The sequence below is a fragment of the Orbicella faveolata genome, unplaced genomic scaffold (assembly GCF_042242905.1).
Source record: "Orbicella faveolata isolate gen_17 unplaced genomic scaffold, um_ofav_v1 contig_24, whole genome shotgun sequence".
NCBI lineage: Eukaryota > Metazoa > Cnidaria > Anthozoa > Scleractinia > Merulinidae > Orbicella > Orbicella faveolata.
This window is the reverse complement of record NW_028301552.1, coordinates 25,378,103-25,390,675: the sequence shown is the minus strand read 5'-3', so window position 1 is coordinate 25,390,675 and position 12,573 is coordinate 25,378,103.

The window sequence follows — 12,573 nt, the reverse complement described above, 5'->3', positions numbered from 1 at the left end:
ATCTTCCACTTGGGTGTTTTGCAGGCATGGTTTTATCTCCATTTTAATGTTATCATTCCGTAACCCAGTTAATAATGAATGCAGAAACATGCACTGTACCAGCTTTGGCTCATACTTCAAATCAGATCCTGCTTCTTGAGATGCAAACAGTACTTTCTGCTTTAGATCAAGGAGGCGAACAAGAAAGTCCTGAGGGGTCTCCCCAGCTTCCTGTACTGCCGAACTGAGCAGCTGATACATTTCCGTAGCCCCCCTTTCTTGGTAATGTGACCGGAGAATTTTACGTAATCTGGCAAGATCTAGATCGGGCTTACCTTCCAAGTAGCTCCTCAATCTCAGGCCTGGATTGATGGCTCGAATAACGGCCTCGACAATTTCTTCTTTATAGCCCCGTTTCAATCCAGCGTTAATTTGGTGAGCAAGACTGGTAAAGCTCAAGCGATCTTTCTGACGTGAATCTCCAATCTGTCCCGATATTTTAAATTCCTTCCTGAACGGTGGAATCGCTGTGGTTTCTTTAGGCGTAACTGCATTTGTGCTTGACTTGACAGCAGACTTCTGATCCACATGTTCGGTTTTCACACCACCCTCTTGTTCACTCTTCGCGTCCTTCGTTGCCGGTTTCTTTTCTTTAATTGTTTCTCTGAGATTCGTTAGTGCTTCAGTTCCGAGTTCTTCGGCGTCTAAATATTTCGTTAGGATTTGTATTAACGCCAGACGTCCCGTATCCGTCTCTTTAACTTCGATATGTAGCCCCGCACAGATTTCTCGAAGACTCGCTTCGCTAAGCTGACAAATTGCTGTTCTCACCTCTATCTGAATCTCTTCGACGACTTTTATAGACATTTCGATGGTTTCTTTGTCACGTCGGGGTCACCAAATGTTACACTCTACTCAATCTCGCACAGGAACTACTACAAAACTACAATGACAACACGTTTTCTCATCGATCCTCGTTTCGTTTTCATTCTCTCCAACGCGTGGGATTTTCGATCCCATAATAATAAGTAACCTGGGGCTGGGCCCAGTCCCTCACGTTCTACTTGTAACATGATCAACTTTGATTTTTGGCGGGGATGGAACTCCATACATCCTACCCCCTTGCTGCAAGCCTAATTAATTAATTGAAATTAATTAATTATACAAACATTAAAGTTTACACCTTATGACCATAGTGCCATAGTGCCTTATTACCATAGTGCTTTAGGGCCATAGTGCTTTAGCGACGTCAACCCCAAAACCATCCAAATAGTGCACTCTGCACTAAAAAGCGTATATCTGAAGTCGAGAACGGAGTTTATCACACTAGCTATGCTTGAACGCATGCGTCTTACATGTTATGCTCTACCACAAGGGAAAGCACTCAACGTTCGTGGGTAGTCCCGTATAAAATTTATCTTTCACCTAACATATAGTCGACTTTAACGCTAACTAATCTGCGCATGCGTTTGGAGCAAATTGCTTTTTGTTCTTTAGAGATTGGCACCACAAGGGTAGCATGAGATTTGCAAAACCATATATATATTTTTGTCATGTTATCAAGGAAAGCATCGTAAGTATGACATATTTTGCGTAATGCACTCGGATACCTACGCCACCCAGCCCCCCTTCCGGCATAGCTAATAGATTAATTGAAATTTATTAATTAAACAGATATTAAAGTTTACACCTTATGGCGTTATGGCGTTAGTGCTTAGTGCCTTAGCGAACAGCGTCCCCCTAAACCATCCCAATAGTGTACTCTGCACTAAAAAGGCGCGCCAAATAAAACTAGTGAGACAATCTCAGATAGTGCAGAGCGCAATTGATAGCTCTGCTACGGTAGTCCCATAAGTACTCACCCCTGCTCGGCTCACTTCCGGTTTGTGTCTACCTTGGTAGTCTGCTAGGCCTTTTCCCCTTTGCAGTGTGTATGTTTTAAGGTTGTATTTTCATTCAAGGTCCAAAAATTACGTTCAAATTAATTACTCCTGGTGGTTTACGTTGATTTTTGTTCATTTTAAATTCAATAATACGTTGAAGCAGCAAACGTGACAATTTAGCTCTTGACGCCAACTTTGTAACTTGATTCTTTTGTTTTCCTCGCAAAGGCATGTAATATGAAACCCTTGTTTTCTCCAAAACATACGGAAAATGTCCTTGTTTTTTGGAGATAAATGAAAGAAAGTTAAACATCTGATGTAGAGATGAAGAAACGGAACAGAAACGATGTTGTTTTACTAAAAATGCAAATTTTTACCGATGAACAAGAACTAATTTAATTATCAGATAGTCACGAAATACCACTTTCTTTTTCTGTTGCCACCTTTGTTGTTAACAATTCAAAATTAACACAAAACGATATTGAATGGCTGAAAAGCTTTTCAACGAAAAGTATTGAAGAGAAACAGCGCTACTTGGCCGATATGAATGAGTCTCCTCAAAGACTGATTAAATTAATTTGCGCTTTCACTAGGTGCCACGGAGTCTGCAGCAACATTTGGGCACTTTCCTGGTTTCTTTTGTTACTAATTTACAATTTGAGGAGTATGAGAGCCACTAACTTGGGAACTTTTTGGTCTCTCTTAGAGACACAATTAAGGCAAGAAATAAACAAGCCGCTAAGGAGAAGCAATACATTTGAATCCTGACAAGCACACTATTGTAGATTAAAAACAGCTGATGATATTTGTTGAACGACCTGCGTGTAATTCTAAAAGCTACGCAGCCACAGTAATGTTTCACTTTTGCAATAAAAAGGGACAATTGGCGCTACCTGAAAAATAACTACCGTCCTTGGTCACATGACATGACATAAAATACTGCGTGGAAAGATAGTGTATAACACTAACGATGCTAGAACGCATGCGTCTAACATGTTGAGTTCTACCATAAGGAAAACCACTCAACATTTGTGCGTGATTCCGTATGCAATGTATCCTCTACCTAATATAGAAGCCAGGAACGCTAACTAATCAACGCATGCGTTTAGAGCATATTAGTTTTGTTCTAAGGAGAATGATACCACAAGGAGAGCAAGGGGTTACCTGAAATATATAGCTTTGCGATGTTCAAATCTAAGTGACGGCGATGGAATGTGTTTTACGTAGAGTACACTCGTACCTTTCCCACCCCACCCCCACTGCTTCCTTGCCTCTAGACTAATTAATTAATTGAAATTAATTAATTAAACAAACATTAAAGTTAACACCTTAGCGCCATAGGGCCATAGTGCCATAAGGTCTTAGTTCCTTAGCGGCAAGCAGCTCCCATAACCATCCCAATAGTGCACTCTGTACTAAAAAGTCGCCCCCGGAAAAAAAAAGTCGCGCCAAAGGTAAGAAAGTGTTCGCCAAAAGGAAAACTAGTGAGACAATCTCAGATAGTGCAGAGTGTTATGCAGGGCTGTCATTACGTTTTGAGTCATCTGCTGCCTGTACATGTATGTAACTTGTGAGCTTACGTGAATTGTGCCAGCGTAGTGAGCATTAGGCAAGTTCATCCCTAACATTAGGGCCCACCAAGCATACTCTGCTTAAACAGGTGTTATGGGTCTTAATGTCAACCCTGTAATGTACAGCAGTTAATCTAGTCATCTACTTGTAGGTGAGATGTAGTGGTCCCCAAGACAGCTTGGGCTGTGCCGCTTGACAAATATGGCAGATACTGTAGAAATCTTAATCAATACTCATTTGTGTAATGTTATCCTTGTGAGTGTGCACTCAATAGACTAAAACAACTTGACATCACTTATTTCAACACAAATTTATATTTTTTACCCCTTATGTTTTTTAATGGTAAACAGCAAGCTTTTACAGTAACTGTGGTGGACATTCGTCATGCTTTCACACGGTACTGAGTAAATTAACTTAGGACTATCTCAGCGTTCTTAGTAGGTCACATTACTGGCAGTTTCTGCTGATTGCAATACTACAAATACTATGCCTTGTTGTTTACAAATGACACATTGACCATATCTCCAGTAAAAGTTCTTGGACTACGCAGCCCACATCACATAATTATCTCAAAACAGTAAGCATGGCTGAGTATTTCAGGCAGACCTAAGTTCAACTCCTTGGCGAAGCTTGTAAATAGCCAACTGGTTTGCCTTCTGCCAGCTAGGGTTTTAACCTTATTAACCGCGCGGCTATGGGCCGAGCGCGGTTCATGGTTTACCCGTGGTTTATTTTTTTAATTTTTTAATTTTTTTTAACCGCGCGCGGTTCATAAACTACCCGTGGTTTATTAACCGCGCGGCCATGGGCCAAGCGCGGTTCTGGTTTACCTGTGGTTTTTTTTTTTTTCGCAGATTTGTCTGCGACAAGACCCAAGCTTCCACTCGGCCAAATTTTGAGTCACGCAACCTGTGATGTTTACTCGCCAAAAGCTGTTGAAACATTAATAAATCTCATCTCCGATACTGACTTTCGCGGGAAAAAATTAAAAACCCAGCGTTCGTCAAAAATTATATTTTTTCAGCAGATATTTAGCTCGGAACATATACATATTTATATACCTTTGAATCGTCGATGAAATGACCTTTTCCGGATATTTTTTCCTTCGGGGTCAACAAAAACCTCCGATTACAAAATCACGCCGAACCCACACGTTGCAAAAAAATCTCTTCAAAACCCTGACTTCGAAGCGATATAACACTTCAGCGTTAATAGCTACCACACATCGGCAGACGGTAAATCTATTCGTTAACAATCCAGCTTTATCGTGTTAAAATTTCAGCGAAATCGAACAAAACCAGAATTAATTAGAATTTTTTTGTGACCTCACTCCCCAGACTTGACCTAACAAAGGAAGCAACGGTCGCCCATAGCAACCGAAAAACACGAACATAACAAAGCCGAACGTTTCGGCCAAAAATCTCCAGAATTATTGCCTGAGAGCTTAAACTTGAATGGGAACATCTTTTTCGAACTTCTTTCAACTGATTTAGACGAAAGACTGGCCTCGGCGGGCTACAAAAAAGACCAAGAGAAAACCAGAACAAGACAGCAGAACAAGCCGATAACATTTCATCGCATGGCTTTCGGCACGAAAACGAAAATACAGCTTACTTCTGGATAAATTCAGCCTTAGAAGCCAGCAACCGGCCCCAAATTACTTTCTGTATCCTTACAAATGTCTTGATTTCCATCTCCGAAAGATTTTGCCCCAATTTTGAGCAAATAAACATTTCGTCGACGGTGACCGCCATTACGGTGGCTTGCATACTAAATTAGCTAACTTGACAAAATTCTCCCGAGGGGGGGATAAGACGAAAAGAGCTGAAAGATGGCCTATAATTGGCTAATGATGAGATCATCCCAGTGTCCAAATTTGTGAGAATCGGAAGTAACGCCAATTTTCTGTCACGTTTTCAATCTGTGGTCACTGGAGTGACCAAAATCGATACATCGGTCGGGATAGAGTTTTATCATTAAATTATATGACTTGTGTGACTACTTTGCTAGCCCTTTACTCGTGGAAAACACCAATTAAATTTAATCATGACTTTTAAGAAAGAAAGCTGTTGTTAATAGTGTTATTATCGTGTCATTCATATGGCTCATGCCCATACATATCCCGAAGAAAGTTCTACAAAGATTAAGACCATTACGTCATCGGAGATTTGTCAATGGCTACCACTGATGGTGCAATAATACAGTTTGTGTTGATCAAGTGATGTGATGTCTACAGTAGGAAAAGAATCATTAATGACTGCTTTGGAATGTGCACTGCGTTCCGACGGTAGTGCTAAGGAAACAGTTAAATTTTAAAAGCGCGGTTATAAGATCTAACAGATCTTCTTGTTCGATTTGTGTACGAGCAGACCCAAGCTTGCACTCGGCCAAATTTTGAGTCACGCAACCTGTGATGTTTACTCGCCAAAAGCTGTTGAAACATTAATAAATCTCATCTTTCGCGGGAAAAAATTAAAAACCCAGCGTTCGTCAAAAATTATAGTTTTTCACCAGAAATTTAGCTCGGAACATATACATATTTATATTCGTTTGAATCGTCGATGAAATGACCTTTTCCGGATATTTTTTCCTTCGGGGTCAACAAAAACCTCCGATTACAAAATCACGCCGAACCCACACGTTGCAAAAAAATCTCTTCAAAACCCTGACTTCGAAGCGATATAACACTTCAGCGTTAATAGCTACCACACATCGGCAGACGGTAAATCTATTCCTTAACACTCCAGCTTTATCGTGTTAAAATTTCAGCGAAATCGAACAAAACCAGAATTAATTAGAATTTTTTTTTGACCTCACTCCCCAGACTTGACCTAACAAAGGAAGCAACGGTCGCCCATAGCAACCGAAAAACACGAACATAACAAAGCCGACGTTTCGGCCAAAAAACTCCAGAATTATTGCCTGAGAGCTTAAACTTGAATGGGAACATCTTTTTCGAACTTTTTTCAACTGATTTAGACGAAAGACTGGCCTCGGCGGGCTACAAAAAAGACCAAGAGAAAAAACAGAACAAGACAGCAGAACAAGCCCATAATATTTCATCGCATGGCTTTCGGCACAAAAACGAAAATACAGCTTACTTCTGGATAAATTCAGCCTTAGAAGCCAGCAACCGGCCCCAAATTACTTTCTGTTTCCTTACAAATGTCCTGACTTCCATCTCCGAAAGATTTTGCCCCAATTTTGAGCAAATAAACATTTCGTCGACGGTGACCGCCATTACGGTGGCTTGCATACTAAATTAGCTAACTTGACAAAATTCTCCCGTGGGAGGGACATGACGAAAAGAGCTGAAAAATGGCCTGTAATTGGCTAATGATGAGATCATCCCAGTGTCCAAATTTGTGAGAATCGAAAGTAACGCCAATTTTGTCACGTTTTCAATCCGCGGTCACTGGAGTGACCAAAATCGATACATCGGTCGGGATAGACTTTTATTATTAAATTATATGACTTGTGTGACTACTTTGCTAGCGCTTTACTCGTGGAAAACACCAATAAAATTTAATCATGACTTTTAAGAAAGAAAGCTGTTGTTAATAGTGTTATTATCGTGTCATTTATATCATTCATGCCCATACATATCCCGAAGAAAGTTCTACAAAGATTAAGACCATTACGTCATCGGAGATTTGTCAATGGCTACCACTGATGGTGCAATAATACAGTTTGTGTTGATCAAGTGATGTGATGTCTACAGTAAGAAAAGAATCATCAATGACTGCTTTGGAATGTGCACTGCGTTCCGACGGTAGTGCTAAGCAAACAGTTATATTTTAAAAGCGCGGTTCTAAGATCTAACAGATCTTCTTGTTATTTTTTTTAACCGCGCGGCCATGGGCCGAGCGCGGATCATGGTTTACCTGTGTTTTTTTTTTCGCAGTTTTGTCTGCGACAAGACCCAAGCTTCCACTCGGCCAAATTTTGAGTCACGCAACCTGTGATGTTTACTCGCCAAAAGCTGTTGAAACATTAATAAATCTCATCTCCGATACTGACTTTCGCGGGAAAAAATTAAAAACCCAGCGTTCGTCAAAAATTATATTTTTTCAGCAGATATTTAGCTCGGAACATATACGTATTTATATACCTTTGAATTGTCGATGAAATGACCTTTTCCGGATATTTTTTCCTTCGGGGTCAACAAAAACCTCCGATTACAAAATCACGCCGAACCCACACGTTGCAAAAAAATCTCTTCAAAACCCTGACTTCGAAGCGATATAACACTTCAGCGTTAATAGCTACCACGCATCGGCAGGCGGTAAATCTATTCGTTAACAATCCAGCTTTATCGTGTTAAAATTTCAGCAAAATCGAACAAAACCAGAATTAATTAGAATTTTTTGTGACCTCACTCCCCAGACTTGACCTAACAAAGGAAGCAACGGTCGCCCATAGCAACCGAAAAACACGAACATAACAAAGCCGAACGTTTCAGCCAAAAAACTCCAGAATTATCGCCTGAGAGCTTAAACTTGAATGGGAACATCTTTTTCGAACTTTTTTCAACTGATTTAGACGAAAGACTGGCCTCGGCGGGCTACAAGAAAGACCAAGAGAAAAACAGAACAAGACAGCAGAACAAGCCCATAATATTTCATCGCATGGCTTTCGGCACGAAAACGAAAATACAGCTTACTTCTGGATAAATTCAGCCTTAGAAGCCAGCAACCGGCCCCAAATTACTTTCTGTATCCTTACAAATGTCTTGATTTCCATCTCCGAAAGATTTTGCCCCAATTTTGAGCAAATAAACATTTTGTCGACGGTGACCGCCATTACGGTGGCTTGCATACTAAATTAGCTAACTTGACAAAATTCTCCCGTGGGGGGGACATGACGAAAAGAGCTGAAAGATGGCCTATAATTGGCTAATGATGAGATCTTCCCACTGTGCAAATTTGGTGAGAATCGAAAGTAACGCCAATTTTCTGTCACGTTTTCAATCTGTGGTCACTGGAGTGACCAAAATCGATACATCGGTCGGGATAGAGTTTTATCATTAAATTATATGACTTGTGTGACTACTTTGCTAGCCCTTTTCTCGTGGAAAACACCAATTAAATTTAATCATGACTTTTAAGAAAGAAAGCTGTTTTTAATAGTGTTATCGTGTCATTTATATCGTTGATGCCCATATATATCCCGAAGAAAGTTGTACAAAGATTAAGACCATTAGGTCATCGGAGATTTGTCAATGGCTACCACTGATGGTGCAATAATACAGTTTGTGTTGATCAAGTGATGTGATGTCTACAGTAAGAAAAGAATCATCAATGACTGCTTTGGAATGTGCACTGCGTTCCGACGGTAGTGCTAAGGAAACAGTTAAATTTTAAAAGCGCGGTTATAAGATCTAACAGATCTTCTTGTTTTTTGTCGGTGACCAGACGCAGACCTCCGCTCGGCCAAATTTCGAGTCACGCAACGTGTGGTGTTTGTTCGCCAAAAGCTCTTGAAACAGTAATACGCGGACAATTTTACGGATATTGTTTTCTTTGTTGTGGGTAAAATATATTTTCTTTTGGTTTTATCGAAGCCTTGGATTCAAATGGAATAATAAACACGCTAAAAAAAAAGTATTAGTCAGCCATGGAATGCGCTAACATTGCAGCTTTCACTTTCTCTAGGTGACAAATAAGATGGTGTTTACTTTGCAAGGTTATTTTGGCAGAAGCGACGGTCATCAATTTATTTGACGTTTTGCTAGTATTTCTTGTGGTTTTAGGCAAATGAAGTAAATTCTTTGGCTGTTTCATCGCAGCGAGTTCATAGATGGGAAGGAAAATTAAATATTTGCAAGCCAAGCAAAGAGCTTGTCTAAACATGCAAGGATTACGTCATTGGTAGGGAAATTACCACCATACTAAAAATAGCCTTGAATAACGGAAGTCTTAAATTATGTGACTCGTGTGACTACTTTTCTAGCCCTTTACTCATGGAAAACATCAAAGAAATTTAATCATGACTTTTAAGAAAGAAAGCAATTGTTTATAGTGTTGTTATCGAATCGTTCATATCGTTCATATCGTGCATGCCCATAGATATCCCGAAGAAAGTTCCAGATTAAGACCATTACGTCATCGGAGATTTCACAACAGCTACGACTGATGGTGCAATCATACAGTTCGTGTTGATCAAGTGATGTGATGTCTACAGTAACAAAAGAATCATCAAGGACTGCTTTGAAATGTGCACTGCGTTGCGGCTGTAGTGGTAAGCAAACAGTTAATTTTTCAAAGCGTGGTTATAAGATCTAACAGATCTTCTTGTTTTTTTAGTTTTGTGGGTGACCAGACCCAAACTTCCACTCGGCCAAATTTTGAATCACGCAACCTGTGATGTTTACTCGCCAAAAGCTGTTGAAACATTAATACAAGGACAATGTTACGGATAGTGTTTTCTTTACTTTGGGTAAAATATATTTTCTTTTGGTTTTATCAAAGGGTTGGATTCGAAGGGAAATAATAAATACGCTAAAAAAGGTATTACGTCAGCCATGGAATGCGCTGACGTTGCAGCTTTCGCTTTCTCTACGGGACAAATAAAATCGTGTTTACTTTGCAAGTTTATTTCGGCAGAAGCGACAGTCATTAATTTGTTTGCAAGTTTTCGAGCATTTCTTGTGGTTTTAGGCGAATGAGGTAAATTCTTCGGCTGTGTCATCGCAGAGAGTTTGTTGATCAGAAGGAAAATTAAAAATTTGCAAGCCAAGCAAAGAACATGGCAGAACATACAAGGATTACGTCGTTTGGTAGGGAAATAACCACCGTACTAAAGATAGCCATGGATAACGGAAGTCTTAAATTATGTGACTCGTGTGACTACGTTTCTAGCCGTTTACTCGTGGAAAACACCAATGAAATTTAATCGTGACTTTTAAGAAAGAAAGCAATTGTTAATAGTGTTGTTATCGAATCGTTCATATCGTTCATACCCACACATATCCCAAAGAAAGTTCCAGATTAAGACTATTACGTCATCGGATATTTCACAACGGCTACCACTGATGGTGCAATAATAGAGTTTGTGTTGATCAAGCGATGTGATGTCTACAGTAAGAAAAGAATCATCGAGGACGGCTTTGAAATGTACACTGCGTTGTGACTGTAGTGCTAAGCAAACAGTTAAATTTTAAAAGCGCGGTTATAAGATCTAACATATCTTCCTGTTTTTTTTAGTTTTGTCGGTGACCAGACCCAAACTTCCTCTCAGCCAAATGTTGAGTCACGCAACCTGTAATGTTTACTCGCCAAAAGCTGTTGAAACATTAATACACGGGCAATGTTACGGATATTGTTTTCTTTATTTGTCTGGAAACTATATTTTCTTTTGGTTTTATCGAAGCGTCGGTATTACGTCAACCATGGAATGCGCTGACGTTGCCGCTTTCACTTTCGCTACCTGACGAATAAGATCGTGTTCACTTTGCAAGTTAATTTTGGCAGAAGTGACGGTCATCAATTTATTTGCAATTTTCCGAGCATTTCTTGTGGTTTTAGGCAAATGAAGTAAATTCTTTGGCTGTTTCATCGCAGCGAGCTCGGTGATCAGAAGGAAAATTAAATATTTGAGAGCCAAGCAAAGAACATGTCAGAACATGCAAGGATTACGTCATTGGTAGGGAAATAACCACCGTACTGAAGGTAGCCGTGGATAATGGAAGTCTAGAATGATGTGACTCGTGTGACTACTTTGCTGGCCCTATACTCGTGGAAAACACGAATTAAATTTAATCATGACTTTTAAGAAAGAAAGCTGTTGTTAAAAGTGTTATTATCGTATCGTTCATATCGTTCATGCCCATACGTGTCATACATATCCCGAAGAAAGTTCCAGATTAAGAGCATTATGTCATCGGAGATTTCACAACGGCTACGACTGATGGTGCAATAATAGAGTTTGTGTTGATCAAGTGATGTGATGTCTACAGAAATAAATGAATCATCAAGGATTGCTTTGGAATGTGCACTGTGTTGCGACTGTGGCGGTAAGCAAACAGATCTTGTTATGTTTGATTTGAATCATTTGTTCCTGACATTGAATTACTTAGTCCACTAACCTTTATGCTTTGTAAAGTGACCGAGGGTAAATTAGGGTTATTTATTTAATATATTAACAGCCTAAATGACAGTAACTTGGTTAGCTGATGTCTGTTCTTTTGATTTCCATTTTGTGTACCACATGTACAGCTAACAGTGTGTAATATGCCTAGGTACTGTTTTTGATCGAGTAAGCTCTTTAGTGTCTTTTTACTGATTAAGAAGACCACCCAACTGACTTTCCATACTGGTAGATATACATGTATATTCAGAGTTCCATTCATGGTCTTTCTAGGTTTGAGACACAGCAGAGTTGATTTGCACAGATGTTTTTGCAGATGACTTGAACAGCATATTTAACGTGACATCCATAATCGTTTTTGGAATTCTTCTTTAGTAATAGAAATGTAGACTATGGCAAATGGTTTCCGGAAGGTGTCTTTAGCAGCATATTTAGAGTAACATCCATTGTTGGTTTCACAGCTGCTGCATACCATAACATGTTGTCATGGGGCATGCATGTGTGGAACATATACAATCATGTACAAACTTAACTGTGCAATTACTGTTCTTGAAGGTCTTGAATTAGAAGGTACAATGAAGGGTTGTATCCACTGTGCGTTCGGTGTCTTGGCAATGCATTAAGAGTCCACTGAGATCATTTGGTAGGGAAATCATGAAACTTCAGACATATTTCACTCAAACAGCAGTCTACAAAATAATGAATAACAGAAACAATTGATTAGGACATTGTTTCAAGTTGACATTTCAGAAAAAAAATATTTTATGCCGCCCTAATATCTAACTTAATTGAAGTTCAAATAATTACCCAACCCCTCCAAAACATTTAACTGTAATGCCCTGCATGTTGACTCCAGGTAGTGACCCGTCACTACCTTACCACAGCGCACAGTGACGTCACTCTTGAGAGTGAGGTCATTTTCATTATCGTTGTCTCCAATAAGAAATAACACATTCTATTCTGTTCATCTTGTATTTTCCTCCCCTACAACCTTTACTTTTCTTATGTATATCTTTAAATTACATGGGTATACATGTGGTCAATGCTATTA